The 7,500-nt window shown below is 45.0% G+C and overlaps 1 protein-coding gene across 1 annotated transcript in view; it reads right to left on the bottom strand.

Annotated features, from left to right (window-relative positions):
- LOC143300365 (uncharacterized) overlaps window positions 1–7,500 on the bottom strand; it is a 293,289-nt gene that overhangs the window by 179,030 nt on the left and 106,759 nt on the right. The gene's annotated exons all lie outside the window — the stretch shown is intronic.

Raw genomic sequence — 7,500 nt, 5'->3', positions numbered from 1 at the left:
CGAAACTCATCCCCAATCACAGACATGTTACAAACCTAACAAAGCCGTAACTCTCGTGGTATGCCTTTGTGCCTCCCTGCTTCTGTTTCCAGCTTACGATTACTACTTCGAAATCTGAAGAAGCTGATAACGTAATTATTAGGCATTTGACTTATTTATTTTTCTATATCAAATCCACTTTTGAAATTTCGTATAAAACAGACATTTACTACTCGCCTCTAGAGCATGTCTCCATAGATTTTGAAAACTATCACTCAATGTTGACATTCTTGCAGAAAGATTCCCTCTCAAAGAAGAATTGAGCATCCCAAACACAGTCATACCCTGTTTCTATTAAAATTTGTCTGATACAACTCATCCATTCTGAAGAATAAATACCACACACACACACACACACAACCACACACACACACACACACACACACACATCCAAGCAATGCGCATAAATGCACACGTGGAGAACTCCACATGGAACGTGTGTGTGAGTTTGTGAGTTTTGTACACCAGCTCGCATTACTCGTGTGTGTGTGTTTTGTGTGTGTGTGTGTGTGTGTGTGTGTGTGTGTGTGTGTGTGTGTGTGTGTGTGTGTGTGTCTGTGAGTCCGTGTGTGTTTTTTGTACATAAGCGCACATTTGCTCGTGTGTGTGTGTGTGTGTGTGTGTGTGTGTGTGTGTGTGTGTGTGTGTGTGTGTGTGTGTGTGTGTGTGTGTGTGTTGTGTGTGTGTATGTCTGTGTGTCCGTGTGTGTTTGTTGTACACAAGAGTGCATTTGCTCGTGTGCGTGCGTGCGCGCGTGCGCGCGCGCGGGCATGTGTGTGTGTGTGTTGTGTGTGTGTGTGTGTGTGTGTGTTGTGTGTGTCTGTATGTCTCTGTGTCCGTGTGTGTTTGGGCTACTATCTCGAGTGGCATTATGACATTTTGGCAAATTACGCGGTAAGCAGTGTGCTGTAGCACTGCTGATAAAGAAGAGCATCTCGTTGTCTTGCCATGCCTCCTCCACACCCTCACTCCCCACACACAACGTACTGACCTTCACGTGGTCATCACATGTCTCTCTATATATACAGGAGCAAGGTCTCTCTCTCTCTCTCTCTCTCTCTCTCTGTCCCCCCATCTCTCTCTCTCACTGTCCCTCTCTCTCCCCCTCTCTCTCTCGCTCTCTCCACCATGTCTCTCTCGCTCTCTCCCTCTCCCTTCCTCTTTCTCTCCCCCTCTCCTCCCCCATCTCTCTCTCCCCCTCTCTCTGTGATAAAAAGCTTATCGGTGTCGAACACCTGGTTATATAAAAACCCAAGAAAGAAGATTACGTCATTTCATGTATATATATATACCCTAAATTTTATGGGTTTTTTATTTCTTAATTTTTAAAAATTTTTAATTTTGGATAAAAATACATACACACGTAATACATCCGAATGATTTCTGTTTTATCAGTAGTGAACAACAACGGGAACAACAGGGATTTAGATTTCCTTCTGATTTTATATTTCTTATTATGTATTTCTTATATAATTATGTCCATGTCTCCAGGTCTTCTGTTTCAAGCGAGAAAAACAAACACTCAGGAGAGCATGAGAGGGATGTACAGGAAAACATCCCTGACAGTGTCTGCTCTTTCGTGTGTGCTACACACTTAAAGGACCTCTGTAACAATACCAGATGTTCGAACACGAAAACCACACATTAAGAATGTACACATATACTACGCCACTCTACGGGGAGTGATGTTTAGCTGGAAAACAAACCCACTTTAGAAAAAAAAACCGTGCTCGGATAAACAACATTTTCATACGTGTTTACCGTCTACCGTCTGTGTGTGTGTGTGTGTGTGTGTGTGTGTGTGTGTGTGTGTGTGTGTGTGTGTGTGTGTCCGTGCGTGCGTGCGTACGTGTGTAAGTGTTTGTAAGTGTGTGTGTGTGTGTGTGTGTGTGTGTGTGTGTGTGTGTGTGTGTGCGCGCGCGCGCGTGTGTGTGTGTGTGTGTTTTTTTTTTTCTGTACGTAGTTTGTCACAAGTCTCAGTATGGGTGGTGATATAATCGTGCGAATCACAAGCGATTTTTTTTTTTTTTTTTTTTAAATCTCTTTAACTTCGATCTGTTACTGTCTCAGCGCTGACAAAACGAACGTGTTTGAAACTACCCGCGATAAAAGCCCCCCCCCCCCCCCCCCATCCCCCCGACCCCCCACCGACGGGTTTCAATCAGGTATCACAGAACTAGCGAGATTAGCGATCCACAAAACCCATTAGCAGCTACGATGGAAGAGTGGCACCCGAGTGAGTGACTTTCAGCCAGCACTTGGAACAGGCAGACTTCGTGAGTGTCAGTGTCGTTTCTATGTTCTCTCCAACCTCACATGCGAGAAGAAAGCACTAACGAAACGGGTCATCACTTATCACTTCAACAATCGCACTGGTGAAATGTCGCTTAGTGAGTGAAAATCGCGTTCGCTTGCGCATCGTTTTGTTGCAGTTCTGTGCCAATTGCATTCACTCCCACCACCACCCCTCCTCTCCTAGCCACCGGAACACACACACACACACACACACACACGCAGACACACACACACGCACACACACACACACACACACACGCACACACACACACACACACACACACACACACACACATTCCATCTCTTCAATTCTAATTTTAAGCAGTTGTGGTGTAGAGCACATGAACCAGCCGCACGCTTAAAACTGAAAAAAAAAAGATCTGGGAAACGGATCAGATAATTATTGTCCACAGTGTATCACACACCAGTAGGAGGAGGGTGGTGTTATTTGAACTATTTCTTTTTTGTGTGTGTTCAATTCAGAATGATCATTTTCATTGATACGTATGTAGCACCTGTCTTCGGCCAGAAACTTAATTCTAATCATTTTACAAAGAGAGTCATTAATTTTGCACAACAGGTTACCTTCCTGGGTTGAGTCGACTGACAGCTGCCTCTAGGCGCTGATCGTTCGTTCACTGTCATTCAGTTAGACTTCGCACACACACACACACATTCATACGTACATCAGAGTGGATTTTTTTTCGTCGATATTTTGTCACGGACAATCCTTTTGTTGCCGTGGGTTGTTTAACATGCGCTAAGTGCATGCTTCACACCAGACGGGACTTCGGTTTATCGGCTCCTCCGAATGATAAAGAATCGCACACACGAGCAAAACCAACGAGCATCTGTCAACGACACACACTGTAACTTCTTCTTCTTCTGCGTTCACTCGTTTGCACACGAGTGGGCTTTTACGTGTATGACCGTTTTTACCCCGCCATGTAGGCAGCCATACTCCGTTTTCGGGGTGTGTGCATGCTCGGTATGTTCTTGTTTCCATAACCCACCGAACGCTGACATGGATTACAGGGTCTTTAACGTGCGTATTTGATCTTCTGCTTGCATATACACACGAAGGAGGTTCAGGCACTAGCAGGTCTGCCCATATGTTGACCTGGGAGATCGTAAAAATCTCCACCCTTTACCCACCAGGCGCCGTCACCGTGATTCGAACCCGGGACCCTGAGACTGACAGTCCAACGCTTTAACCACTCGGCTATTGCGCCCGACACATTCTGTAACCACGCACATCGCTAACAGAAACGCTAATGAGAGTGTCCAAGGCCACCATTCCCAGAGAAAAAGAAAAGATGGAAGGGTGACATCGGAATGAGTAACTAACACACAGACAGCAATTATCACGTGATTAGCAGCTCCACAGGCCGGGCAGTACTGTTCCCAGCATGACTGACGTTCTTGGCACATGCAGAAGACAAGAAGGGCAGCCATCGGGTGGCACTAAATTGACGAGCCGAGCGGTTAAAGCGTTGGACTTTCAATCTGAGGGTCCTGCGTTCGAATCTCGGTAACGGCGCCTGGTGGGTAAAGGGTGGAGATTTTTTTCCGATCTCTCAGGTCAACATATGTGCAGACCTGCTAGTGTCTGTACCTCCTTCGTGTGTATACGCACGCAGAAGATCAAATACGCACGTTAAAGATCCTGTGATCCATGTCAGCGTTCGGTGGGTTATGGAAAAAAGAACATACCCAGCATGCACACACCCCGAAAACGGAGTATGTCTGCCTTCATAGTGGGGGTAAATAAACAAAACGGTCATACACGTAAAATGTTAAATGTTACATGTTTGAGTGTGTAAGTGTGCGTGCCTGAAATCTGATTGAATGGCACAGGAAACTAATAATGAGCGCCTCATGGCAGCCGTCAATCGGCTTTACCCAGGTAGGCAGCAGCCTGTTGTGTAAATGACTCCGTGTTTGTAAAGCGCTTAGAGCTTGGTCTCCGACCGAGGATAGGCGCTGTATAAGTATCCATATCAATCAATCAATCAATTAATTTTCGTGTCGGGACAAAATGAACTCTGCGCGAAAATCACTTTCGTCCTCAATTGTGGAGTTGTTTTAAGGAGGAGCAAAGTGGCAGATTGGTTAAGACGCTTATCTGCCCAATAAAGTGCCCGTGAGGGTGTGGGTTCGACTCCCGATCACGCCCTTCCTTCCTGAGTTTGACTGGAAAATCAAACTGAGCGTCAAGACATTAATAATAATAATAATAATGGATACTTATATAGCACACTGTCCAGAAATCTGCTCTAGGTGCTTTACAAAAACGCTTTTGTTAACATAAAACATTATATCTATGTTACATACACACACCAAAATGTGACTACACACACACACACACACACACACACACACACACACACGCACACACACACACGCACGCACACACACACACACACACACACACACACACACACACACACACTGCATACATACATTTTAACATACATGTGTATCTAACAGCTATCCTAACACATACGCACACATAGGCAGGCACAAACTTACATAAATACACGCACACACGATACACATTCATATACATGTATGCAGTTATGTACACAAGTACAGCTAACGCAAAGGAAGTGGACCTGCCACAATTGAACTCATTGCTGAGGGAAAAGGTGAGTTTTGAGACGAGATTTAAAAGATGCGAGGGAATCAGAATGACGGAGGTTAAGACGCTTCGGATGAGACAATACACCGAGGTCCCGTGTGCAGCACGCACATGGAGCAATGAAAAAAAGAACCCGTGGCAAACAAAACGACTGTCCTCTGGTGACATTCTCAGGAAATGAAATCCACTCTGACAGGTACACAAATGAGCGTGCATGCATGCACTCAAGGCCTGGCTAAGCGCGTTGGGTTATGCTGCTGGTCAAGCATCTGCCTAGCATAGGGGGTGAAGCGTATATGGATTTGTCCGAACGCGGTGACGCCTCCTTAAGAACCTGAAACTGAAACCGTCGTGTTGTTGAGGTTGTGTGGGAAGAAAGTGAAACTGAAACCGTCGTGTTGTTGAGGTTGTGTGGGAAGAAACTGAAACTGAAACCGTCGTGTTGTTGAGGTTGTGTGGGAAGAAACTGAAACTGAAACCGTCGTGCTGTTGAGGTTGTGTTGAAAGAAACTGAAACTGAAACGGATGTGTTGTTAAGGTTGTGTGGGAAGAAACTGAAACTGAAACCGTCGTGTTGTTGAGGTTGTGTGGGAAGAAACTGAAACTGAAACCGTCGTGTTGTTAAGGTCGTGTGGGAAAAAACTGAAACTGAAACCGTCGTGTTGTTGAGGTTGTGTGGGAAGAAACTGAAACTGATACCGTCGTGTTGTTGAGGTTGTGTGGGAAGAAACTGAAACTGAAACTGAAACCGTCGTGTTGTTAAGTTTGTGTGGGAAGAACCTGAAACTGAAAGCGTCGTGTTGTTGAGGTTCTGTGGGAAGAAACTGAAACTGAAACCGCCGTGTTGTTGACGTTGTGTGGGAAGAAACTGAAACCGTCGTGTTGTTGTGTGGGAAGAAACTGAAACTGAAACCGTCGTGCTGTTGAGGCTGTGTGGGAAGAAACTGAAACTGAAACCGTCGTGTTGTTGAGGTTGTGTGGGAAGAAACTGAAACTGAAACTATCGTGTTGTTGAGGTTGTGTAGGAAGAAACTGAAACTGAAACCGTCGTGCTGCTGAGGCTGTGTGGGAAGAAACTGAATCTGAAAACGTCGTGTTGTTGAGGTTCTGTGGGAAGAAACTGAAACTGAAACCGTCGTGTTGTTGAGGTTGTGTGTGAAGAAACTGAAACTGAAACCGTCGTGTTGTTACGTTCGTGTGGGAAGAACCTGAAACTGAAACCGTCGTGTTGTTGAGGTTCTGTGGGAAGAAACTGAAACGGAAACCGTCGTGTTGTTGTGGTTCTGTGGGAAGAAACTGAAACTGAAACCGTCGTGTTGTTAAGGTTGTGTGGGAAGAAACTGAAACTGAAACCGTCGTGTTGTTGAGGTTCTGTGGGAAGAAACTGAAACTGAAACCGTCGTGTTGTTAAGGTTCTGTGGGAAGAAACTGAAACTGAAACCGTCGTGTTGTTGAGGTTCTGTGGGAAGAAACTGAAACTGAAACCGTCGTGTTGTTAAGGTTCTGTGGGAAGAAACTGAAACTGAAACCGTCGTGTTGTTAAGGTTGTGTGGGAAGAAACTGAAACCGTCGTGTTGTTAAGGTTGTGTGGGAAGAAACTGAAACTGAAACCGTCGTGTTGTTGTTGAGGTTGTGTGGGAAGAAACTGAAACTGAAACCGTCGTGTTGTTGACATTGTGTGGGAAGAAACTGAAACTGAAACTGTCGTGTTGTTGAGGTTGTGTGGGAAGAAACTGAAACTGATACCGTCGTGTTGTTGAGGTTGTGTGGGAAAAACTGAAACTGAAACTGTCGTGTTGTTAAGTTTGTGTGGGAAGAAGCTGAAACTGAAAGCGTCGTGTTGTTGAGGTTCTGTGGGAAGAAACTGAAACTGAAACCGCCGTGTTGTTGACGTTGTGTGGGAAGAAACTGAAACCGTCGTGTTGTTGTGTGGGAAGAAACTGAAACAAACTATCGTGTTGTTGAGGTTGTGTGGGAAGAAACTGAAACTGAAACCGTCGTGTTGTTGAGGTTGTGTGGGAAGAAACTGAAACTGAAACCGTCGTGTTGTTGAGGTTGTGTGGGAAGAAACTGAAACTGAAACCGTCGTGCTGTTGAGGCTGTGTGGGAAGAAACAGAATCTGAAACCGTCGTGTTGTTGAGGTTGTGTGGGAAGAAACTGAAACTGAAACCGTCGTGTTGTTGAGGTTCTGTGGGAAGAAACTGAAACTGAAACCCCGTCGTGTTGTTAAGGTTGTGTGGGAATCGTCGTTATTGGTAATATTTTACGAACGGTTTTCTCATCCATATCAGTTGTATGTCAAGCCGCTGACATACACACGCCAATAGAAATGATTGTTTTTCTTCGTCTGATTTAGGCAAAGACCCACATCAGCTAGACTCCAAAGGCAGAAACAAAGACTGAGCACCCCTAAATCATGCTGCTCGGGATTATTATTATTATTATTATTATTATTATTATTATTAAAGGACACAAGCGTTATTGAAGGGCTGTCAGCATTTTCTTCTTCATAACGTTCATTGCT

The sequence above is a fragment of the Babylonia areolata genome, chromosome 26, assembly GCF_041734735.1.
Source record: "Babylonia areolata isolate BAREFJ2019XMU chromosome 26, ASM4173473v1, whole genome shotgun sequence".
Taxonomy (NCBI): Eukaryota; Metazoa; Mollusca; class Gastropoda; order Neogastropoda; family Buccinidae; genus Babylonia; species Babylonia areolata.
The sequence above is the reverse complement of the archived record's forward strand: the minus strand, read 5'-3'. Positions and strand labels throughout refer to the sequence as shown.